Here is a 26,873-nt window from a genome sequence, read left to right as displayed (position 1 = left end):
GTATGTTTTCCACAGCAGCAGTGTTACCTATGTGCAATGCAAGGAATCAGGCAAGCGAACACTGCGAAGCAAAGGAACTTCCTTCTCATAGATACTCAGCTTTCACGTCATCTGACATGTCTGCAAATACAGTGGTACCTCTAGACATTCATCTATCCAACAACAATTTATTTTTTTTCCCTTTAGCAATTTACCTTTTTCCTCTGGGGGAGACATCAGCTGTGGAAAGAATCCCTGATTTTATTTGCACATTAAAAATGTAGGCAAATTTTTAACTTGAGTCACAAAAGTCCTTTCATGCTTAACCTTTAGCACATCTTTCCTGATTTTAGAGCTATTCTAAAAAGCTGAGGTTCAAAGCAGAAAAGGATTCACTTTGGACTGCCACTGAATTACACTTAAATGAGATTTTTAGGTTCCATTATCCTATTTCTAAAGAACATGCACAACTGGCAGTGATGACAGAACTCAGGCTCCAAGTTTCTATAATGAACTTCTTTGCTCTTGCAGCTGTTCACCTTCCAGAGAGACACTGGATGGATTTCTTTATTTTTATATGCATTTTTAATTTTTGTAAAAAATGTTTGATTTTTAGTTTTGGCTGTAGGAAAGTTAGTGCTGTGGCTGAACATGTGCCTCTGTGAAAGACATCTATTTTCTCCACAGATAGCATACTCAAATTTTCTGCTGACTGCAGAGATCAAAATAGAACATAAGCACATAAACCACAGAGAGCAAAATTATATTTATCCAAGCATTTGAAATCCTTTTTCTGACTACCTTTATACTTTTCATGTTTGTGGTATCTAAGCACCTCTATAAGAGGTCATAGGTCCATTCATATTACAGAATTCTGTTCTGATATGAGTGAACTTAATGGTAAAATCGCCATCAGTGCTGAGTCGGACAGGCATCTTTTTTCAAATCTCCTGCTAGGGCTTTTCAAATGCCCTTCTCCTCATGTTCTCCAGTGCTAGATGTGATAAAGTAATTATTTGTGTTCTGCTGATAAATCTATGGGATGGTCAATTTTAGCTGACAGTACAATGGTGTGGTTTTGCAAGTTTATACTACACAGCTGTTTGAATGCAATTACTGAAGATTTGCATTTCATCTTCAAACACACAGATAAATCACTTCTTCAGACTGGCTGTGGCAGAGCAAGACAGAATGCTGATTAGCCATCAAACCACTGTACCACAGATATTGTTTCCTAGATGCTTTTTCAACCAGTGCTGATTCTGTACTTGTCAGAAGACAGTGGGAGGCAAACCTTAAAATATAATGAACAATCCTGAATAAATAGAAGATTTCTTGCAGACTGGGTTACCTTCTTGTGTACAGACCTTTGAGAGTCATATAAACTTGCTTTAACTTTCAGACTATCTATCAGACAAAAAATAATTTCTTCTGACATTTCTACATCACGGTATTCTTGAAATGACTGTATTTTCCAAAGAGTAGCATGTCGTACACAGAAACAGGCTGTGAGATGCACAGTCAGAGCACCAGGCTACAGCCACCACAGAAGACATAAATCTATGAGACAACGTAGCTCAGAAAACTGGAATACGCCCTCCCTTTGCAAATATCCTCTCCAACTCTTAGAACCCAGGGTAGGCTGACACACCTAAAACAAATAAACGTTTCTTCTTCTTTCCAGTCTTGCGCCTCTCACATTTGTTAGATTAGCCACTGGAATATGACAAGACAACACTGCTCTCTTTTGTGCTCTCCCTGTGGCACTAAATAATTTTGGTGGCATCTGCACCAAAGATCTGCAGCTCTTTATAGGGTTTTTTTGATGGTTAACAACACACATTTGCATCTGCGTGAGGAGACATAGGGGTTGTCCATTCTGCAGACCTTTGAAACTAGAAACACGTCTAAACTTACCTGAGACTGCAACGACAGGGCTACTCTGCGTTGTTCCATCTTCCAGTTGAGTAAATGGAGTGAGTAAAACTCTGTCTTTGATATTCAATATCAAGTGCAATCCTGGAATGAATACGTCCAAATACTTCCTCTGAAAAATTAGTTTTATTTTCACATTTCCATTTTCTATCTCAGTTTATTATTTTTTTAGATCTTTAGAAGAAGGAGAACTGGAATCTGAAGACAGTATTTCCAGGCAGAAGCATCAAGTGCTTTGTGGCTTCATTTTCAGGCAATCTACACCGCCTAGCAATTTAAAGGGCTTAAAGAAATACTGCCCAAACTATAGAGTAGGTGTTCAGCTCCACAGACTCCTACGCAGGATTACTAGCATTTGCCAGGCAATTTTGCTAGCACTTGTCAGTGTGTTGGACAGCCGCAGCAGATTGAGCTAAATGGGCTTTAGAGCAAAACTTGTGATATTTTCTTAAAAATTATTGCCCCAGAATTTGGTTTTTTTCAGGATCTGCCACATTTCCAGAAGGAGGTGCTTATGAATGAATAGGGAAGTTCAGCAGGATCTACACTTGCACCAGACGTAAAGGCAGATTTTGCCTTAGATGGTTGATGTGTTCCTCTAAGCTAAAGTTCAGGTAGAAAAGAGACTCGCAAACACTCCTCCAGGGGAACTTACGCCTAATCTAAGATGGAAAAGTAATATAACGATGCTCTAGCTTGTGGCTATGAAACTAGTGTTCTGCAGAGCAGCTTTACACTGCAATATTGTAAGATTGACTTCCCTCACCCTGCAGCGTGCACATCCAGAAAGAGCTGCTTGGCCCAATAGCCCCAGTGTGTGCAGAGTCAGCAGAAAAGAACGTGGAATTAAGAGCGAAACACTCCGGGATGTGGGAGTACCCATTATAAAGGTAACTATATATTTCAAGACAACTCGATTGTTGTGCACTCCATGCAGGCAACTCTGCCTGATGGCTGTATTTTGAAAATGATGCCGGTCAATAACATTAAGGAAAACAATTGACTCTTCAGGAATCCTGGGCCTATAGGCAATACTTACACTGAAGAATTGGTCGATCAGTGAAATATACCTGAGCATTTTTTTCTGCACCAGCTAGAGTCGGTACCTCAATTTATCACAAAGAAAACGGAAACACACACATGCACACATCACATGCCCTAACGTATTACATACTGCCTAATGTTATAATAAAAATTAGCATTCTGCGTAAGAAAGATTCCAAAGAATCAGCAAAGCAATGCTCCTTATCTACACAAATACTTCTGCGAAGGTGGTTTCTTCCTAGATCATTAGAAATTCAAGCTCTGTTTATATAAAGGCAAGAACAACATACAACACCAAGCAGACCTCTTCAGAGACATTGAAAGAAATGAAAATAAGACAAGCAGTCTGATTTAGTTTAAAACAGTGTTAACTCAAGATAGAGGTTGATGTAAATTTCAGACACATTTTTTTTTTTTTGTAAATTTCAGACAAAAAATTGATTTTAAGTGTTGGAAGAGGAGAAAGGAATGAATCACACAGTATAAAGCAATCAGATATTTTAAACTATTGCTGTACCTAACTCAAATCAAAGCCCTGACACTACCAGTTGCTGAACTCAGGATAACCTCTCCCGAGACAAGCCGCATGTTCTGTCAGGGCTTGAGAAAACGCTGTAGAGTTTGCAAATGCGTTGAAAGACTGAAAATGGAATATTTGCTTTGTAGCATCTCTGCAAGATCGCAGCTGAGACAAGGTTATCATTGTTCTAAGTGCTATGGAAACACACAGAGAGGACACCGTCCCACGAAGCTTAGCAACTAAAGATACGAAGGCAAAGGAGGCAAGGTGAAGTGCAGAGAGCAGAAGGGATTTGCTCAGTCAAGGATGAAACCTGGCTCCTGGAGCACCAGGGTCTGTGCCCTAGCTCAAGGCTTGTGCTGCCTCACGGTTCTCCCTCTGCCGCTGAAAGCTGTTACTGAGCTGTTCCCTTTAAATCAGGCAGCGATGGTTTCTTAAGAAATGAAGACAGATGAAGGGAATTTTGGTCTGAAAAGGGAAAATTTAAGTCTTACAGGAACAGGTGCTATGAGCTAACTTCAATGGGATAAAATACTTGAAATTAGAGGAAAACACCTTAAGCGGCACTGGATTTGTCCCGTTATTGTTTACTCCATTTCCTGTTCTACTGATAGCACCAGGTAACTGGTTTAGGGCCAACAGGGTTATTTAAACACCAGTAAAAATCCTGGATTTGCAAATCTTTATACCTTTCTGAACAGATTCTGAAGGCAGCTGAGATTCATAATGCATGTTGCTTTATTTGTATGGCTTTATTTCAAACCATAATCTACAAAGAATCTTTAATAATGCATACCCACTCTCCAGATAATATTAACAGTACCTAGATAGTCATGGTATCTAGTCATAAATAAACGTCAGATTGTGAAAAATCAAAATGATTTCTGTTCCCTTTTTTTACGCCTGTTCTAGCTGTTTCACTTTTCTGTAACGTAAGCCTCCTGGTTCTGTAGACCTACCAGTCACAGGTGTCTGATTCTGTTTGCAACACGGGTATAAACCATTCAGAGACTGTACTGCAAGTTCTGTCATACGGCCCAAGCCTGCAGGGCAGTAGAGAGCAAGCACACTGTCTTTGTCTGCCCATCAAAATGAATCCCCTATTCCCACTCTCGGAATGAGACCTTTGAATACCAGTTACACATTGGATCAATCAACTTGAAGCCACCACTCTAGGTCGGTCCAGTTCACAAAGTGTGCTGGGTTTGTTCTCTGCAGATAACGCTGCCTACTTTGCTTGCTGAATAAGGAGTCTTCAAAAGTTCACAGCTGGCAGCCAGAAGGGACCAGCTGACCTTTCCATCTGACCTTCTACATATCACACCAGTAAGTATGATCCACTTAGCACCAGAATGAGTTTCAATAAAGTATAATTTTCAGAGAAATACTCTGAAGACAGAGGAGCAGAATTATCTTGGATGCAAGAGGACTTGTAACACCAGCCACCTGGGGAAGTTCTGACAAAACCATGATAAAATGGTAAACCACCATCATCATGGGCCACCTTCATCTGAGGATCAGATTCAGTACAACGCTTACAATAGAAAGAGAAATATGAACACTGCTATGTAGGCAAAAAAATCACTAAAGGCTCTCCAACAGTTTTCCTACAAGAACTGCTGCTCCCACTTGCAACAATCAAGCACAGGCAGAATTGATGCACTCTGTTACAAGCACCTACTGAGGTAGAAGCAAAAGGGGGTATCTGAGCATGTTTATTTACTGTTACAGCAACGACACGAGCAAAATACTTAACAGAAAAAAATGAAAACCTGGCATATCTTCTGCACACAGAGTCTATGTACTAACTCCTCATCCTGCAGTTGCATCAAAGGGTGCAGAACCTTGCCACCATGGAAAAACCTGCAGGGGATAACGGCACTCTGTAAAGGTACCCGGTCCAAGCCTTGCAGTTCTGATGAATGAGCAACCAGTAGGGGGTAAAAAAATGGAAGAGCCAAAAAAACCCCCAATTGAGTAGGGTTTTAGAACTAACTAGATAGCTGTAGACTTCTGTGTGAAGACAAAAAAGTGTTGTTGACCTTTATATCCTAGTGGTTTAGGAATTACCAACTTAAGAGAGTGCCTTTCAACTTGTTGTGTGTATGTATCTGGAACTGCTACTGGAAAGCACATTTTAAAACTGTACCATAGTGGCACTTGAAGCATGTCAAAACCCAGCATCCTCCCAGGCATTATCATTATTGGAATAAATAAAACTACATAAGACTCAATCTTTCAGTTTGCTTCTATCACCTTCTTTAAAAAAAAAAAAAAAATATTACAGAAGAAATAAGGCAGATGGTAGCATCTGGAGACGCTGCAGACTCCATCCTGACATCCAGTTTTCTCTAGCCAGGGGATCTAGGTGAATTAAAAAACCTAACTGTATGGACCAAACCACTTACCACGTTGAAATGCCTAATGTGAGAAACTGTGAACAAGAATCTGATCTAAAGCACCCCAAGTAAATTATTCATTAAAAATGTAATTGCTTTTGTGGGTGTTTTCTGGAAATTAAACTACCCCATGAGGACCTTCAGCTTCTCAAGCTTTAACGGATGCTTTGCTAAGCACACAATCCATGTCTTCTTTACACTAAGCAGTTTTTGAGCTGAAGAAAAAATTCTCAACTTATTTAAGTGGCAACAAATTATGAAACTGCAAAACAACCACTCAGACAGCCTATGTAACAATCAGAGAAAATGATCCATCTCTTTGTCTGTAATGCTTTATGCTTGCAGTGATTACTGTATATTTTCCAAATGCAAACACATACTATTCATCACTGGAATTGCACAGCAGCCTACTGCAATTTTAGCTAAGGCTATGGTGAACGTTTTCAGTTTCACACTGTTCAAAGACTGAAATATTTATCTTTCCTGAAGGAAAAAGTATGATACCAAATGGTTGCATAAATTTTAATGCTGAAATTCAATTCAAAGAGCATTTTATAGAAGTACAATTCCCAGAGAACGTTTAGAGCTTATTATCACAGGCAATTTTTTTTTTTTTTCAAGTGGGATAGTCAATCACCTTCCCTTTGGCTTAACTTTATTAATTTCTTTTCAAAAAGAGGAACAGTTCAGCAGAAGCAACCTGAAAAGTACATCACAAAATCACAAATGTATGCACGGACTTGGGGAAACAAGGAGATATTGGAGACAGAGACATGTTAGAATAAAAATAGACCTGTATTATCTGAAACGCAAGTAATTAGAGCATTATTCATTAGGGGTTTTTTGCAGGACCGTCACAGTGAATTCTCCTGAACTTCTTTTGTTTTTTCCTGACATATTTTATTTTCATGCACCCTTCAAGACACCTCATTACACTTGAAATATCTAAAGTGGTCTCAGCGTGCATCTCATTGCTACCAAAACATAAGAACTAAGTTCTGATTTGTTCAGCTAATGACGGCATTTACAAAAAGTCTTAAAAGTGAACCTGTTCATAGCCTGCTTTGCCATTTCTGCTGACAGAAACCTTGAACACACACACACCCCCCTTCTCTGAGATCACAATAAAGACAAGCCTAAAAGGGCTCTGATCCTGGAGTCACTTTGAGGAGAAGGGGTCAGCATTCACGCACAAATCCAAGCAGCCTGAGCATTAACGCAAGCTACAAGAGGCTGTCTTGTAAACTCAGCCCTGCTCACACAACTGTGTCAGAGCAGAAAGACGGCTTTTCTCTGCCCGGTGTGTTTTTTACTCTTTACACACTGCCAAAATCATCACGCTTCTCAATTACACTTGGTGAATTGGGTCCACCTAATGAACTTGTATCAGATTTAAACCTAGGACAGAATGACATCAGGATGCAACTGGTCCTTGAACACACCCATGATGGTGCTGCTCTAGTGTGGTCCCTGGCTAATATACTCTCCTCCTTACAGGTATCAGGAACACCAAGTGTTGACTGAATTATTTTTTGTTAGATTTGATGTGCATCCCTTTATGCAATAAAGTCCTGATACCATACCTCTAGTTTCTAGAGAAAAAAAAAAAAAAAAAAAAAAAAAAAGATAAGAGTTGCCAGGTTAATTCAAACAGGTCAGAACTAATTAAACAGCTACTACCCTGTCAATTATCAATAACCAGAGAATAAATTTCTCTTTCTGCTAGATCTTGGTATCAATACACTATATAACCACAAGTTTTAGACCATCAGCTCTTCATTTCATTGCCATAGGGGGATTTATGAGATACCTAGCTACAAATAATCCCTGTCTAGCGCAATTTTTTCTTTCCAGTTCAATGTTGGAATATACCAAATCCCACACATTGGACCCGGGCAACTTCTTACTTCCTGCTTTGCTATACATATGTCATCAGTAGTATCCTTGATAACGGATCACATCCTGCTCAACTCCATGTCCTTCTATTCACCATGCTAAGTATTTGTATCAGTCTTTCAGGGATGCGCATTTAATTTAAAATTTGTTTGAAGTGAATTGCAGAAGCATACAGAGGAGCATGTAAAATGCAGTTAAAAGACATGTTGAAGACGACCTTGATGGAAAGAAACTTTTTCCAATCATCTGATGGAGGATCAGAATGATTCTGTCAAACACACAATGCAGCATGGTAGGCAGTGTCAAGGAGTTTGCTGGATTCTACTAGCGTTAGTACTGCCTGCAAATAATCCCCCAAAATATTTCAAAAAGAAACAAAGGAAACCCCAAGATTATGTACAACCAGAGCAGTAGGGTTATATAGAAGATCTCTACTTCTCTTTTCATGCTGTGAGACCCAGCAGGAATAGGAAAATGTTATTTATTCCTGCTACACTGCAAAGTGCAAAGCAATGAAGCCTGATCCATCCACCATTCGCAAGAGGAACTTATCATTGGGGGGGGTCATGTAAAGAAGAAGGGTTTGAGGGGAAAAAAAAAAAAAGGCAAGCAATCTGAAGCCTTCTTCAGTCACACTTTATGTAGCAAAGTGAGAACATCAAGAGGAAAGTGGCTGCGCATTATAATATACTGAATTTCATGCACACTCCAAACTTGTAAATAACTCCCTCGAGAGAAACTTTAACTGTCTTGAGAGAATCAGGACTGGAAAGTGGGTAGCTTCGTTTCCAATGCAGTCTAGATCCTCTGAAGAGAGCAAAAATAAAGTTGCTATCTGTCCCTTTGGAGTACACCCTAGAACTGGGATTAATCTCTTTAATCAAGCAGAGAAAAGGAGAAAATATATTACCATTTACTACCATAACAAATAATTCTTATTGTGTTAAATGCTACAGTGTAAAAGACGATGCATAGAACATGTTTGCTAGGCAGGATAAATACCAGTGAGGAACTACTGCTTTACATTGAAATATCATGTAATAAACCCCCACATTTTTTATAAATTCAGAAAAAAAACAGTCTTCCGGAGGTGTGCTTGACGCCTATACATAATCCGAACCTCTAACAGACTAGCAAGAGTTGATTTATTATTAGAGCCTGAAAACTAAACTTTAAAGAGTTCATCTCACAAGTCCCTCATGAATTCAAACAGCCTTTGTTATTGAGTACCGAGAGGTAAATATGTCAGAGAAGAGGTAAAAGCATTAAACACAACCATTCCTGAGTATATTTACAGTTTGAATTAAAAAGTCAATAAACCCCACAGGAGATTGTATTTTTTTCCTTGCATATCTAAGAAATCCATTCCTTATTCCCCTGGATTCTTCTTTAACAGGATGAAATATTTGAGGGAGACACTGCCATACAACTGTTAATTAAGAGATTTATCTTGAAAATAGGGGAGCAGCAGCAATTACTGCCAAAAACCTGTGGCTTATAGCTCATCTGTTACTTAAAATGTTCACTTTCAACTGAAGGAAATATGATTATCCTCCATGAAATTGCTAGCTAAAGATAATTAACAGTTCAAATTTAGATACCCAACTATAATTACATGTACTGTGGTAATATTTTATATAAATTATCATAGGATAGCAAACAATTCTATCGAAATTCAGTAATTTCTTCACTCTGAAGCACATAAATATTTTTAATTTTTCAAACAAATTAATGCCTTTTAAATTGTAAAAATATTTTCATTTTTACAACTGACTAATTTCAATTATTTCGTGAAAAAGAGGAGGAGGAGCTAAGCTAGCTGTCCTTTCACTCTAAAGACATAATACTTCCCAGCCTCCTTTTTGATTTTTAGTGACACAGCAAGGCACACCACAAATACATTCGCTTAATTAGTGCTTCATCAAGCAAAACTGGCGCAAGCATGAACTGCATAATCAGCTCTGATGTCGTCAGAGAAGGCAACTCCTTGGGAGCAATACAACGATAACGCACTAGGCAGTGACAAGCACTGAGAGGAACAGTTTGTTGTGGAGAAAGAGAGAAAATATTATTTTTTTTATTTTATTAATACAATCAGCTAGTCAACAGCAGAGGGGCTATTGCTTTTGTGAACTGCTGTAGTAGTCCTCACCAGGCTAAGATGACAACTCACACCGAGTAGACACCTAGTCTGACTGTCTAATATATAGATATCTAATATATAGATAACTGTTTTATAGCGGGGGCGGCGGGAACCAAGACATTTCTCTCTCCTTCCCCCAAACCCAAGGAGCAGACTGGACAGAAAACTATTTTAGGAGTAATCTTGAGAACACCTTCTGCCCAAATAAGCAGAGTTTAACTAGTTGGACTGGGACACATCCAAACAAATGCAGATATTGGTATGTGAACCAGTTATCAAGACTAGAATTGGTGCAGATAAATAGGCATTTCCAAGGTATGCCATACAACGTTTTTTGGTAACAGAATTAAAGCCAGACTCATAAATAGACACATCCAAATTACACTCCCACTCCTCATATTTAACTCCTACCCATTACCTACCCTACAGCAACAGGCGTTCTCTGGATACAGTGATACTCTCTTCTCATTCAGACTCTAGCCTCCTGCCCTACTAAACAATTCCAGAAAGTGATATACTAATTCTGTTGCTTGATAACATACCTTTTAACCCTTGCCTTTAGACTTTTTTGTTATTTACTGCATCTAGTAGTTCTGATTTTCTAGGATCTTGCTGTGTTCACGCACACAAACTTACCGATGTCAAGCAAGTAATGAAAGAAAACAGGAACAGCGGGGAAGACTGAGCACAGAATGGCATAACGTATTTTCAGTTGGAAGGGACCTACACTGATCATCTACTCCAACTGCCTGACCACTTCAGGGCTGACCAAAAGTTAAATCGTGTTGTTAAGGGCATTGCCCAAATGCCTCTTAAACGCTGACAGGCTTGGGGCATCGACCACCTCCCTGGGAAGCCTTTTCCAGTGTTTGACCACCCTCTTGGTAAAGAATTGCTTCCTAACGTCCAGTCCGAACCTCCCCTGGTGCAGCTTTGAACCATTCCCATGCATCCTATCACTGGATACCAGGGAAAAGAGAACAGCAAAGGGGTCAGGCTAATACAATGAAGAATAAAACGACTAATCATGTAACAGAGAACTTCTTGCATCCCTGAGCACCTCTCACCAGCACAAATCATATTTAGACCTGACTGTCTCTGGAAATGCTATGACATAAAAACCATCTGGCCAACAATTCTGATTTCTGTTTTTGATTATTTCCCTCAGTAACATTATCCAAAGACTTTTTTTCAGTCCCCCCTCCTCCCCTGCAAGTGATTTTTCTTTTTTTTAAAAAAGATCCCCTATGCTATGATGCACTGTCAGTTTCACCCATGAGTCCAACTTACATTGGCTTCCAACATGATCAGACACTTTTCCAACATACTGATTCTCCAAAACTTTCTGGTTGTTTAAACAGAACGTAGGAACCCTAGACAAAGAGACTTCTAAACCCACTGCCTCAGTTCAGACTGAAAGAAGCAGAAACTGAAAGTCTCAAGATAAAATCACCAGAGAAATCAGTTGATTGCAACAAAGCAGTATTAGTTTTAAAAATATTTTGCATAAGCATTTTTTGTGTAGGTTTCATTTGATAAAACACTGACTTCATTATTTGCTCAGTCCTCTGCAGATGGGAGGAAAAAAAAATTACCTACTTACTTCTCTGTAATAGCTGGTGCTTTCTACATTGAGCTGACAGTAATAGCAAAATCCAAATGAGGCTTTCTGCAGATGTTCTGTATTTTTGTCTTTCTGGCATAAACAGTATGCTTGATTTCCTGCATTTATCTCATAGCTTTTATCTCAAGAGACTTAATATCCCTTTGTTTTCAAGAGACCTAAATTAATGTTTTTAGAAATATTTATGATTGAGATTTCTGCAATTTGATAAATCAGTCAGCAGCCTCTAAAGAAAGGTGCCTAGCATTTTAACTTTATAATTTAATTTCAAGGTTTTTATTGATTTATTTTTCTTTTGCTTACAGTAGAGTTGTAGTTGATACTCTTACTGAAATAATTCTGGATTGATTCAGTTATTTGCAGTACAAGAACATGTACTTATGTGAGTCAGCTCTCTCGCTCTTGCTGCTCAGAAGGGGTCTGAGTCAACAAGTAGTATTTGGAGACTGGTCACAACTAGCTCTTGTAGAGTGGAAAACACACACCCCCAACTCATGAAGTTGATCACCCTCTATACAGATTCACAGTCCCCATGGGAACAGAATGATCAGTCTTCCTTCCTTGCAAGTGGCTCAAGTCTAGGCAGAGCACTCTCACACATAAGAGCACTCTCACACATAATCTGGCTTATCCTTACCGTGGGCTCGAAGACCACAGCGTGACGCGAAACAGTGCTACAAGAGGGGACTGTCAACACTGTCTTCACAGCGTATGCCTGACCAGCATGAAACTGCTGCCACAGAAAGCCCTACCCTCACACTCTACAGATGTCGAAAATTACCCTATTGAGATAAGCAGAATAAGAACTGCTTCTAGCAGTCATTCCTGATCAAACTTGGCCAAAATGTTTCACAGCTGACAGGACTGGGGGTAAATTCATACACAAACACCAGCTTCTAGTTCTCAAAATAAGAATTCTGACCAGACCTATGATTCCCTATTTTCCTCTTTGCAGAGGAGGAGGAAGGGTTATCCTTCACAAGGCCAGGGTCTGACCTGACATTAAAGTTAGAAGAGAGCAAAGACACATGTTTATGCAGTGAATACAGTAAATATGCAAGCCAGATATGGTTTTCATTGGCCATCTACCTGCTTCTCATATACAGTGCAGTAGCCAAGCTTCTCTTACCTCCCAAGTGCTGCCTAAAACTGCCCACTGTTGAGTTTACCTACCTTAAAAAGAAAGCTCTATGCTGAAGAATATATTACTGAGGAAGAGCTAACAACACTTCTGGTTTAGAAACATCTCTACGTTTGGTTTGTTCTTAACAGAAATGCTACACAAAAGCATATCAAACAGATTTGGGGGCATGCTGTCAGCGCAATGCTGCAATGGTAGTTTCAAGGAATCTCCATATTTGCCAGTGCTGTAATGAGACTTCTTCCTTTAAAGATGGTCAGAAATTGATGAGCCAGCCTCCTCGGTCTGAGTTAAGTTGAGAGCCATCCATTTTCAAATTAGTCTTGAGGTTTCTGACCCATTTTGCTCCAGAGAAGAGCTGTCACTGCTGCTCACAGATGAAAATTGATCTTTAGATCTCTAGTGTAACTCAAAGCCCTCTCAACTGAAAAGGTCACTCAGAAGAACAATGGTCTTAGCTTTACATACTGCTGAAGTCTACAACATCACAACGAAGTGTTCTGCAGGCGGTGAAATCAAGCATATAACTTGATCCTAGATTGTGAATTTTACCCAAAATGCTAAAGTTAGGTAAAAGAAAAGGAAGAATTAGACCAAAAGGTAATTAAAATTATTCCCTACACAGATGAACGCAAAGTGAACAGCTACAATAACCAAGAAACAGCAATAGCTGCTGGGAAAACTGATTTATCGAAGCTAGGCTCAGAGATTTGCTTATAATCCCAGCTCACTTTTTAACTTCAGCTCTCCAGCTCTTGAGGAAGAAGCATGTTGACTCACGGAGTCATTCATTCTATTCCTCATTAATGACCCAGGATTCAAGATGATTTCATGTTTTTTCTTACTTTCCTCTGAAGTCTCACTCTACTCGAGTGCCTGGTATGACCTGGTCTCCTGAGTAGGAAAAGCAAAACCAAGTAACAAGCCCCCACCACCTCTTCTTTAGTATCCTACGTCAGTCACAAATTACAGTGGACTGCAAGTCAGCAAACCACAGTCCTGAGATCAAGAAAGCAACAGGCTTACCTGGTACTTTCTGACTTTTCGTGCAGTACTTTGTATTGCTAAATAACATGTTACCATGAAGAATCACATTACTTTCTGCTTTTCTCCAAGAAGGTCTGCTGAATTTTGCTAGACAGCGGAGAGATGTAACATCTCATGCTTCAGTTCTTTTAGTCATTTTAATGAAAAAGGCTGGGTGCTGGTGAGAAGCAAAGAGCTTTTACACGGCTTGGAAGGAAGCCTACTGTTTGCAGAGAAACTGATGGAAAGGTAAGGACCTTGCCTTTCACCTTAAGACTGAGTAGAGTCTCAGACAGGTAAGTGGCAAGCATTGACAAAGATGAATAGCGTACCTGCATGGCTATACCTTTTTGTAACCAAAAAAAAAAAGTGGCTAAATAGTCACCTTATTTATCCCAATAATAAGCATTAATAGCTGCTTGATAAACTGTCACGTGAGCCAGTCTATACTCAAACTCTGGATAGCTTGTGGAAATCAGCTGTTGATTCCTCCTAGAAAAAGAGCGGGGCACAGACCTTCAGCATTCATCTCTATTCTGCATAAGGGAACTATCTCCCGAGTACTGCCTCTAAAGGTGAGTATGCTGCCGTTCCTGGAGGAGATAGGATGCTCTGTAAGGGATGAGTTGGCGATACTCATGGCCATTTCCCCTACTGCCACCTGCATTCAATGACAATCATGAAATGCAAATACCGACAGCAGCATTAGCTTTCCAGCCGAGACTCTCGTTCTGTGAGGAGCCTTACTGAAGAGCAGTCCTAAGGAGCTATACAGAACTTCACTTCCAGGAAATACCTGGACGCTGGAGGGAAAGGCATGCATGTTCTTAACATCTGTAGGATGTGGGGGCTGATCTTACTCACAAAGGAAGAGACGTTAATGCAGCAAGAATAGTCAGCTGGGATTCCTCTCTCCTTACTCGAAGACAGGGCTGGGGGATCTCTGCAGAATTTTCTTGTATATTCTTAAGCTTGTTACAACGGATTGAATAATTACTGCTGTATTCCTAATGGAATCTGACAATTAAAGTAGGAAATTACTATTCAGGGCTGGTCTGAAGATGTAATCTCATTTATTACGCCAGCAGAAAACAGTAACCAATTGCTTTTTTCCTGTTGCTGTTTGTACTTCCTTTCCTAGAGACACTGCTCTTTCTTCCAACAAACAAGCACAAATGACCTCATATCCAGTACTCTTGCAATGTGCATACCCTGCTTTTAATATAAACAGAATCTACAATGTGTAACATGCTCCACTAGCAATGTTTTCATAACAATTTATTAAAGTACACAGTAGGTATTAAGATCCTAATTCCTTGGTCACTTGGTCCATTAACCCTGTTTGTTGATGACTTCTCTGATGTAGTAATCATGACTATTAATAGATTAGAATTCTCAGGCAATTCAGTTCTGGTATTGATTTTGATCAGAGCAAGATTATGCCCTATGTTGGAAGTGGATGTTTACTTTGATTTGCCATGAGTTTATACCTGCAAAGGCTCATCATGAAAAATGACACTGTGAAAAATCAATTCTTCATGATGTTAGAACTGATACAACCTTGCAAATCTGGCCACGGCAAACATCAGTGACAATTAGCAGTGACAGATTACTACCTAGGTCTTATTTTCATTAAAAGTGCAATTTATTAAAAATAAACAGTGAAAGGAACCATTTTTTTGAAAAACATGAATTCCTTATAAAAATGGGGTCAACCAATACATAAAAGTTGACTGTTTACATATAATTTACCATCTTGTCTATGAGGACTGTAAGGTAAGTCTGAACTATACTTTGAAAGGCAGAGAAAATAATTTTCTTCTTCACTTCTAAAAGGCCACTGTTCTCTCAAACTTATTGAGACGCCTTCGTTCATCAAGGAGATAATTAAAAAACATATGATGTAACGGTCACTGTTATTGTTCCAACAACCACACAGTCTGATTATAGGCTTCATTTCAGATTTCCGACTGAACTCTCTGATTTCTTCAGCAGTATTCAACAGTAATCACTACAACTCTCTTTCAGGCAATATAATATAGAGAAGAAAAAAAAAAAAAACAAAAAAAAAAACCACAATCAACAACGAAAAGCACACACAAGAAATACGAGCTTACACAGCATGATGTTAACATTCACTCTGGAAGCTGTACAAAGCAAACTGAGACGTTACCACAACATAATTTCTTCAAACCTTGTTTTTACCTTGCAAAAGGGAACCTCTGGAATCAATAAAGATTCCTATTAGAAATAAATAAATAAATAAATAAATAAGCAATGGCACAATTTAGCCAAAATTCAACTTTTCAAATTAATATAAGTAACTGAATTGCAGCTACAAAAATAGTCACATAAGTATTTCATTTATTTTGCTGCTAGTACAGCACTTTTATACAGAAAATGATAATTTTTTAATTGATTTTATTCCCATGAACCTATCCAATCCAACATCAAATTGTAACTTTAATCATCTCTCCAGCCACCGTGTTATTCAATTGATTAATTTTTATCATGTTTGTTTTTCAGCCAGTTGACGTGAAATCCACTAGCATCGAATGAGACGGTTCTATCAACAGCCAACATTAATCTCCTGAAGTCCAACACAGGGAACTGCAAAGCCCTGTGCTGGGGGAGGTAGAGCCAGACTCCTCAGCGGGAGCCAGTAAAAGGAGGAAAGACAACAGACACAAGCTGATGTGCAGGAAATTGCATTTAAACATAAGAAACAACATTTTCACTGTGAGGGTGGTCAAACACCGAAACAGGTTTCCCTACAAGAAAGTTTGTGGAATCTCCATATTCAGTTACATGGAAAATTCAACTGGGCACCGTCCTGGAGGAATGGACACTCACTGACCCTGCTTTGAGCAGTGAGGTGGGATTTCACAAATTCTAGAGGTACCTTCAACCTAAAAATTCTGTGAATCAATTGATAAGCTCATACCAACCAGACTACCAAGTGATTATTCATTTATTCCTAGCAGACACATCTATTTCAGGATGCGTATTTGGGTATTCATGGCGATCACAGACACAATCGGCCGCTGACTGCTGATACTAAGCAGTACAGGCTCCAAAGAGGTTAAATTAAACTCTCACCAAGCCGTTTCTTTTTTCCTTCAGCACAACGGTATCAAAAAACAGCTTCATGCAGCTTCCTCAAATCTACAACAGCAATCCCTTAGCTGAAAAACATAGCTTAAGTAATTCTGACCAATTCAGAAATAACACATTCAAAAATAGTCACTAAATAAAGCTGAGGCCGAAACTCTGGCAATTGCAATCTGCTTGCACACGTTTTGAGTAAAATAAGAGCCTGAAGGGTGTTATAGCATGATGAATTAATCACTTCTTCTAAGGCAGCAAACAGGGTCAAGAATTTGGCATTTCATTCACACAGAATTTTTGGTGTTTCTAAATAAAATGTGTTGTGTTACTATTATTTGCCCATACTTGCTTATATGAGGACTTCATTTCTACAGTCATGCCAGCATGTAAGATATCTGACCGTGTAGAAAATTATTATCTTTTTAAAACCTAAACAACCTATTTTACTGACCAATATTTGAAGCAAGTCTGTATTGCCCGAGTTGCTACTTTTTTCTCAGAAAGCTTCAGGAGATAATGAACTCAGAAATCATTTACATGGCAAGCAGATCCGAATACAATACTACGGGTTTTGCTGCTGTTGCAAAGCTACATTTACATGAGAATGGTCTATTGCTTGTGGAGCTGAGGCATGAAATAGGTCTCTGGACACACCCTTTTCGTCTACTATATCTATACTTTTATATAGTATACTTTTTGTATACTATATGGCTTTGGATATTCCTCTAGCACTTTAATAATAATAGTAACAAAATCTTACGACTACCCAATAAAAAGTCCACAGATGTGAAAGAGAAGGCGGGTTGTGACAGTAAGAGCCCCACACTCTGAGATCACTCCGTGATGCTCTCCTCAACCCTCCCTACCATGGCAGGTCACAGCGTCCATAACCAGACACAGGAACACGGGATCATTCCGCGGTGGATGCAGCACAGCCCTACTGCTGACTGCCAGCTCAGCCGTGTCTGGTTCATCTACTGGCTGCTCTGGTAAGTAACACAACAAACATAAGCAAACATTTAAGGTCAGATTGAATCAGGAAGCTGAGCCAGTTTTGGCAACGGGTCAATACTCACTCATCAAACTATATTAACGTAAACACGTTAATACTTTTGCAGCACTTTTTTCCTTGCTGTTAGTGGCCTGTCCTCCAATTCTGGGTTAAAGACTCAGTTAAGATGCCATGGACCACACCTTTCTGCCTATGATTTAGAGCTCTGTGCCTGAAACTTTGTACCACAAACTTGGGAAGATGATCTGCATTCATATTTTATGACAAAATCTTCACAGCTAAAAGCTTAGGGAAATTAATTTCAGACAGCAATAGGAACAAGACTTGGATTTCTACAAACTTGTGCTTCTAAAACATGCTTCCCTTGAGAGCGGTTTTTCCCATCTTTTGTAGTATCCCTCAGTCTCCCCCTCTTCATACCCTAAACTACCTACTAGTCCTCCTTCATCGTACACACAAAACATGCTCAACTCCTCCACCTGCAGAAATCTACCTGAAGTCCTGGTAAACGGTGCTTTAAATAAACCAGCACTCAGCATACAAATAGTCTAACAATATCCAGAAAAGTAGATATGTGTTCATTCTTGGTCAAAGACTCCATCCATTCACTGCAAAACCGTTGCTTTTTCCATAAAGATCCTTCAAAGGATCTTGCATAAAACCATTTTTTGGCACCTGTAATAAAACTATTTCTAACTGACAGTCTCTTTTGTTAAATAAATCAGAAAAAGTAAAAACTCTACCAGATACAAAGGCCAGTCATTCAAAGATTTCAGACGTAAGGAATGGCAATCTGCTTCAGTTCATTTGTTCCACTCCTAAAATTGCCAGATTTTAAATGCATCCTGAAATTAATTTCCTTGCTTTGCATTGTAGAGTGCCTTCAGGATTTGCAGAAGACTAAAGCATATATTGTGATAGCGTCTGTTTTACAGGATATCTATTTGTCTTCAAACACTTGTTCTTCATAGCGTATTCCACAAGTGATACTATCTGACGGGAACCCTGCAACTAACAGCATGTACAATCACAACATGCACTGATGATGGCTCTATCACTTGCCAAGAAGCGTATAAACAGGCTTTAAAAGAGAATATCAGTGGTACTCTGACAGCTCCTAAAGCATTACCTTGGTCCTTGTATTAGCTGGCGGTCGGGTCTCTGCACCAGTCCCCACAAACAGTGTAAGAACCAAGGGAGATGGGAACTTCTTACCCACTGCTGTCCATTCCAGCACACCATCGTATCTGGTTCTACCCCACAATTCTTTAAGACATGATTAGATATTTTCCAATGTTTTCCAATATTTTCAACACTTGGAGACTTCCACAGTGCAGTAGCCCGAAGAATTATCTCCTGAACTCCTTATTAGCACACTTGGTGAGAAAAACAAGCAAATGCGCTACCAATGATGTACATAAATACAGAAAATGAAGTTAGCATGACAGTAAAACCACAAATTATGCAGGAAATTACTGGAACACATAGCAAACGGTAATATTAAACTGTAGCTTAATAGCGGAGAATCATACTGACATGATGAATTCAGAGCAATTTGAAATGAGGCACCAAGCTCAGAAAAGAAATGTCCAATTAGGTGGCTCAAGATTAGATCAGAGAGAAGTATTTATCCTAGGCTGAAATCACAAACCATGCAATAACCACCCTAATTTTAAGCTGCAGGAAAATCCTACTATGTAAGATGCTTAAAATTAATATAGGAAAATAACTTTTTTAATTTGTCAGGAATCATCTGTGTATAGCAATTAACTGATATGCTGTAAATGATGCAAGAAGGCTTTTCTATCTTCAGTGTCTAGGAATCTATGTGTGGACCTGAAAGATGAAGTCTGTTCCCAATGGAATTCTGTAAGATTTCAGTGTACATGGCTTCCAGGTCAAACCTTTCAAAAAGAGATAGAGGACAGCAGATATTCCCAAACTTCATATGCAAACTGAACATTTTTTGCATATTAAAAGTTCAAGGGTTCAACTGAGCTCTATTGTTCAAAACAGGGGGGAAGAAAAACAAAACTAACCCATAACATTTGATAGAACTTTTTTTACATTTATGACAGTACCAGGACCATAAAGTGAAATGAGAATTTGTCCCTTTAGTTGTCCCCCTGCTTACAGCCACTGGCAATGTCACAGCTACCTTACTGGTCATATTTTTTCTCCTCCTCTGACTCTCTGTCAACACCACCTTCTCTAGCAGCATAATCGTAGTGGATCAGCTCCAGGTCTCCTGTAGTTCGTTTGTTCTGCTGGCAAAACTGCTGGATTTGAACATGCATCTTTTGCTGCTCCAGTGAATAGAGTAAGAACACAGAGGGGTTTAAAACCAAAGTCAGCATCAGCTGATGAAGCACTAATGTGGTTCAAACAAGTCACCGTTCTTTGTGAATGGAAGTTCTAATGTGGAAGTTCTAATGAACTGTTGTGGCTGGTGACTTGCCATGCGTCTCCCATCCACCCCAGCAACCTTGTGGCAGCCGCCAAGGATCTGGAAGACAGTTTACTATCTAACCAGAGACAGACAACAAATTAACTTAACTTTTTATATCTCCTACCCCTGGAAAGTAAAGGTTTAATCTCCTGCATAACGAAGGAACGGACATGCTAGTCACCCCATGTATTTTAAAACACTTCCCTGTGCTTAGAAAAAGAACTGAATTTTGACTGGTGTGCAACTGAAATCTGGACTTGTCACCATCCCTAAAGCTATAATGCATGACTGATTTAGGGAGAACAGCTACATCTGGCACTGTCACCGTGTGCAGCTCTCCCAGAACGCTTCAGAGGTCCCAGGGCATTCTTCCCCCTTCTTCCCTTGCAACCAATGTAAGCTGCAACTCATGAACAGTACATGCTTTACAGAAATGTGAGCTCATATGGAAAACATGCTCAGTATTTCTGTCACCTTAATTAAACACATACTTGACATACAGTCTTTTATTCACAAGCAGAATCAGCCTTCCTAGTGCATGAAAAAAACCCTGGTGGTTTGTAGGCTGAACACATTCCCTGAAGAAATTTAGATACATTCTCTAAACGAAGATACTTATCCAGTTATAGCAACGGTAATTTAAGACTAAAACAGGAACTAGAAAGCTGACTTTCTCCTTCCAGATTCCATGGTAATCAATTCCAAATTTTGTCACCAAAATAAACTCAGACCTCTCTGTCCACACAAACACTGGACAAACAAATACTCACTGCTTGTAGCCTATATAAAGAACGGCACATTGTGAAATCTTTGTGAACTGGCAAACCCATAAAGCTATTTACAATAACAGCTTTTATTGAAAAGAACCCCTCTGATTTCTTTTCCAGTTTTTAATCACTGAATATCTGGTCTACCTGGAATTTGTCCACTAGATCTAAACCTGGTATTATAACCATTTATTTCCCATACACTTTTTCTGCACAATAACATACTGGGCAATAATTAAACTTAACAAGAGGCTTCTGTATGATGGTAACTTCTCAACAACAAATGTTAAGCGTTAGATATAATTGATTTTCAGATAAATAACACTACTGGACTCTAGGTTCGTATTGGGCTTACCCAATTAACCGTTCTGTGCTTATTCACCATATTTTTCCTCTCATCCATGAGTTTTCATGCATTGCATTCAGTTAAATACTCTTCATTCACACATTGCATTTTTCACCAATTGATATGCTGGGTAATCAGCACACATTAATTCCAGACAACAAAAGGTTTATACTGATTTCTGCATAATTTGTTCTGTTTGTTTCATTAAATACACTAAATCATTCTGTCTGTATGTCCATCCATTTGTTGTTCACATTCATTTTTTATCTGTTGCTTGCTGCTGCTCTTTGAACCTTGCCGCAAGGAGAGAAAAAAGGTAAAGGGTCTTGTATCGGTCGATCAGCAGTTGCATTATGTACTTCCCAGCATGGCAAGGAGCAATCTGAGGAAACAATATATTCTCACAGCAAAGGGCAGTTCTTACCATACTCCACCAAACATAAAAAGTTCCTTCAGAAGGTCACCGCAGAGATGGCTGAACTCCTCCACTCCTCACTAGGGTCAGCACTTTCAGATGGTGTAACTGGCTTTCGGACGTTCAGAAGCTTCCGCTGTTCTCAGAGCCATCTTTGAGAGAAACTTGCTTGTTATTTGGATCACAAGCTTGCAAAGTACGTTCAGAGCAAACCCCGAAGAACACGTGTGCTTACTCCACATATCTTGAGAGGTTAGGAGGCCACGAGGTGTCTCCAAGGCAGGCTGCCTTAAGGCTCTCTGCAAGATAACTCTACAGAAGACACACAAGGAAGGACACAGGCCGGAGGAAGAGATGCTGCCTTTATGATCCTCATAAACATAATTCTTTCCATGAAGTATGGTCATAGAGAAGCTGCACAGTATCTCCACAGGTAGTAGCTTTAAACAGCATAAAATTTCCAACGGATTCTAAAACATTAACGGATTCTGGAAACATTAAATATGTAGAAATAGACCTACATTTTTGAAGCATTTTGGTCAGAATGGCTATGCATAAACCTGGAACTCAGGAGCACCTCTGAGCTACTGGAACCAAGCAGGAGTCTTGGCTCCCTACCCCCAAGCATTGGTTCTCTCAAACAAGATACACTGGCAGTTCAACTGGAAAAGAGGCAAAACATGCTCCAAACAATCTAGAAGGTCCAGGGACTTTTTTGATCCAGTAGAACAAGCTGGGTGAATTTCAATGGAGTCATTGAATGTTGGGTTGTGCTTGTATAGATTCCAAACTCAAGTTGCTGTTGTCAAAAGTTATCAAAAGGAGTCCCATAACTTCAATAGCCTTTCCAGAAAAGGGCAGCAAAATACAGAACTAGGAGACAGCAGCTTTGAAGGAGCTATGCCAGCTCAAAGTATGTTTTCAGCAGCCAGTACAGGTAGAGTTCTGCTCCTCGTTCAGAGAAGGTAGTAACACCACCACCGTTTCATTACAGTCCACCTCCTGTTCCAATCTGGTACAAACTGCCTCAATTGTTTCAGGCAAGTACAGTCTGCGTCTACCTGCAAGTCACTCTTCGGCTTTACAAAACAGTTTTTGCTTCGTTCATTTTTCATATTTGTATTATGTGCATTCCTTTGCACAGGGAGATGAAAGACACGGCAATTTAAGCCAAGAAAGTCATCTGTGCTCTAATAAGAACGCACTGTCCTTCAGGGCACAAGCTGGACTCCCAAAGTGGAAGGCGGGGAGTTCACAACATTTTATTGAGTACATGAGGTCAGGCCAGGCCAGCTGGGGATGTCAGTACTGCCACTCCTGTTATACATCTTTGCGCTACTTCCCTATAGCACAGCATCCACAGCACCTCAGACTTTTTTGTTAAAGGCCTCATCTCGTATGGATGAGGTTTTAGATCCTGGTATAACAAAGTTTTGGATTGACAGCCTGTCCAGGGAATGCTCTATGAAAAACTGTTTTGAAAATGAAAATGGCTCTTGACTGAAGCTTTTCACCTCTGTTTATGAGCTGCCTGGCAGCTTTTATTTGTGATTTATTTCCTTCGTGTGTTCAAGTGAAGTAGAAAATACCAAACTGTAGTGGGCTACTTGTAACTATCACTGCAAGAAAGGTACTATAGTTTATGTCAAATCTCATCCTTCATACTTCCACATTTTCACAGCCATGAAAATAAAAAAAAAAAAACCCACAACACAAACAGTAACAGAAAAAAAATAACTTTTTTTTGGTGCTGCTTCACAAATTCCATCACAGAGAAAGGATGACAGAGATCAGAAGAACGGAACTCCTTCATTTTACCTAGTAGCAATCTTATGCTGAAGGAAGGGAGAAAGAAGCTGAGAAAAAATCCTGGGCTGAGTTTATGGAAGGAAAGTTTGCAATTGCCTTCATGTTAAGAAGGCAGGAAGGACAGCTTTTTAAAACTGAGATCAGAGAATAATTTTTCACAGGGAGTGGGAGGTAGAGGAGGTATAGTTCATACATTACACAATAAAAAATACTGACAATGTAAAATTATTGCAAAATTTCCAAACATTTATTATTATATTCTCAACAGCCTCATTGCTTCATAAGTCCAGGAAGGTAGTATAATGTTGTGTTTCTCATAATATTTTTTGCTTTTCACTTTTTTGGTCTAGTGTGAGATGAAGTAACAGTGGTCTTGATAAAATGAGGCTGACAATCCTGGTTATCTAAATAATTTTGCTACACAGAAGGAGCAGAGATTAGCATTGTAAGATTAGCAAATTAAAATGGTTTCCTTCTCCATTATGAGACTAAAATACATACTGATTTTGAGGTTTCAAAACAGTCTTGTCAGAGACTTAGATATTATAACATCATGCTTCAAACCACTAAGTACTTCAAGCAGCTGCAAAATTGCCTCACCCTAGCACACACTTAACAACAGATAAAAATTACTGCATATATAATATCTTTTCATTCTTATCGCATTGTAATAAAAGCTTTGTAGTGGGAAATACAGTCAACTCAGCCACACGCTAATATTACATTAATGATAGAGAAAGCTGTTCCCATAATTTTGATCTAAATACACTGAGCCATCATTCTGCTCCAATTAAATTCTGTCTGAGCTACAGTAACATAACTCTGTGCTTTTAAAACCAATACCAGTTCAAAGTAAAACCCCAGTGTGTGGTCTATGGCTGCCTCACTGACACAGGGACAAAAAGCACTTGACTGTGTGACAAGCAGCCTTGGTAAGAGAGCTAGTATGTGTGCCAGAGCTAACCAGAGCATGCCACACATACAGTGTTTCTAGTCTGTGCCAAAAAAAATATATTAAAAAAAAAAGTACATTGAGTGTCTTCTGCAACACACACTTTGCAGCCTCAGAGTACACTGTTGTGTTTTAGTAAAGTAACCAACTATAACACTTGCTGAGGGCTAATCTGTAAATTCTAGTACATCAATGTATACATGCACTTATTTTAAGCTTTTGTTGTTATACGCTGACAAAATACTTAAACAAGATGATTGCAGTTAAGTGTAACAACCAAATCTGAAGAGAGACTACAAACAGCAATTAAAAACATTCATTCTAAATGGCACATGATATATTCTGCTATTGTCTCTTCAATGTAATCGAAGCTTGTAAGCAAAAATTAAGACAGCTAAGTTGGTTTATTGTTTAGGATTATAAAGATTATAAAACATCCACACACATCTACTAATCCCTGATTTGTTTCTGGGCCTCAAACAAGAAAAAGTGAGCAAGACCAGTACAGAATTTCATTCATCTCATTACCCAACTTCTTTGCAATATACAATTCTGCACAATTAGACAATCTGAAGTTATTACTCGAAAAAAAGATTAGAGAAACAAATTCCAGAGATATGACGTACTGGTACTCAACTGGCAGTTCTTGGAAACAGAACAGTACAAGGCAACAAACAATACTGTCCAAAAAAAACCCCAAAAAAACAACCAACCAAAAAAGCTCACAGTAATAATATTATTTTATAGACGAAAATAAGTTTTATTAGACACTTGACATAAAACACTCCAGAAGTAAGCTCCTCAAGACAGTGAAAGGAACCTTTAAAAACACCTGAGTTAATACACCTAATTAAATAAGACGTACAAGTTTCCACAAGATGACCTAAATGTCTATCAGCATAAGCTAGGAGTACTCTATCAAACCATCTGACCTAGACTGAGGACCACCTCAAAGCCAAATGGAGTGCTGTCCAAGGAGCAGACAAGAAACCACAGAAACTCCAACCTGTGCCAAATTTACCTCTGATTCCTGCTTACCTGCTCCTCTAAATACAATGCTATCGATATACCTGTTCCCTCATTACATGCTACCTCTTCCCCCATTACTTGTCTTGTGCTGACAAGAGTCACAGACACATAGAATCCTTTAGGTTGGAAAAGACCTTCAAGATCATCAAGTCCAACCGTTAACCCAGGACTGCCAAGGCCACCACTAAACCATGTCCCTAAGAGCTGCATCTACGTGTTTTTTAAATACCTCCAGGGATGGTTGATTCCACCACCTCCTTGGGCAGCCTGTTCCAATGCCTACCCACCTTTTCCATGAAGAAATTTTTCCTACTACCCAATCTAAACCTCCCCTGGTGCAACTTGAGGCCATTTCATCTTCTCCAATCACTTTTCATGTGGGAGAAGAGACTGGCCCCCACCTGCCTGCACCCTCCTTTCAGGGAGCTGCAGAGAGCAAGTCAGGGCATTCTACCTATTCTCCTCTGCTTGCAAGGAAGATTCCTCTGCTGAGAACAGAGCTACCATTTCCTCCCACCTGTCCCCAGGCAAAGCAGCCCAGTGGCAGTAGACACCTGAACATCGAACCCCTCAGAATCAAGGCCCACACAGACAAGGATCCCTACTTTAGCCACAGCCAGAAGTGGATACTCTCAAAAGAGTCAGAAAACAAAGAATGAAAGAATTGTCCTTCTCCAGTACATTACAACAGCTTCTAGTGCTACAGGGACTTCTTGAACCTCACTTTCTACCCAGTTCATTAGGATGAACAGCATCAAAACAATGCAACATGATCTCCGGGTACTCCTTCCTACCCCTTCCACCTTCGAGCACACAACATCCCATGAAGAAACCTTAACGATAAAAGCAGTTGAACTGTCTTTGTGACTTGAGCTTTGGATGAATAGATCTAGGACTTGAAAGATATCAACCAGATCTTGTCATAAATACGCAGATCAAACATGCCTTGTAACACTTCATACTTGAATGGAATATAAAAAAATCATTATTTACTATATAGGCAAAGGTTGCATACAGAGATCTGATTAAGGAACAGACACCCCCTCTGAATCACACTTTCTTTAACCTGGAATAGAGCTTCACTCTACTGATGGCCCTGCTGTGGCTCTCAGTGAGGTCAGGTGGTTCTCCAGGTAAGGACGGGTCACAAGCTCACAACTTCATTTCCAGAAAGACATTTCTGGGAGTGGTGACCTAAGACAGAAGTCCAGACCCCTTCAGCAAAAATCAGGTTCATGATATAACACAAAAAAAAGCAATTCCAAAACATAGATAGAAC

General features: G+C 39.4%; 1 protein-coding gene across 1 annotated transcript in view; it reads right to left on the bottom strand.

Annotated features, from left to right (window-relative positions):
* Positions 1 to 26,873, bottom strand: part of PLPP4 (phospholipid phosphatase 4) — a 66,147-nt gene that overhangs the window by 8,778 nt on the left and 30,496 nt on the right. The window lies entirely within an intron of this gene.

Source organism: Falco cherrug, chromosome 9, assembly GCF_023634085.1.
Source record: "Falco cherrug isolate bFalChe1 chromosome 9, bFalChe1.pri, whole genome shotgun sequence".
NCBI lineage: Eukaryota > Metazoa > Chordata > Aves > Falconiformes > Falconidae > Falco > Falco cherrug.
The sequence above is the reverse complement of the archived record's forward strand: the minus strand, read 5'-3'. Positions and strand labels throughout refer to the sequence as shown.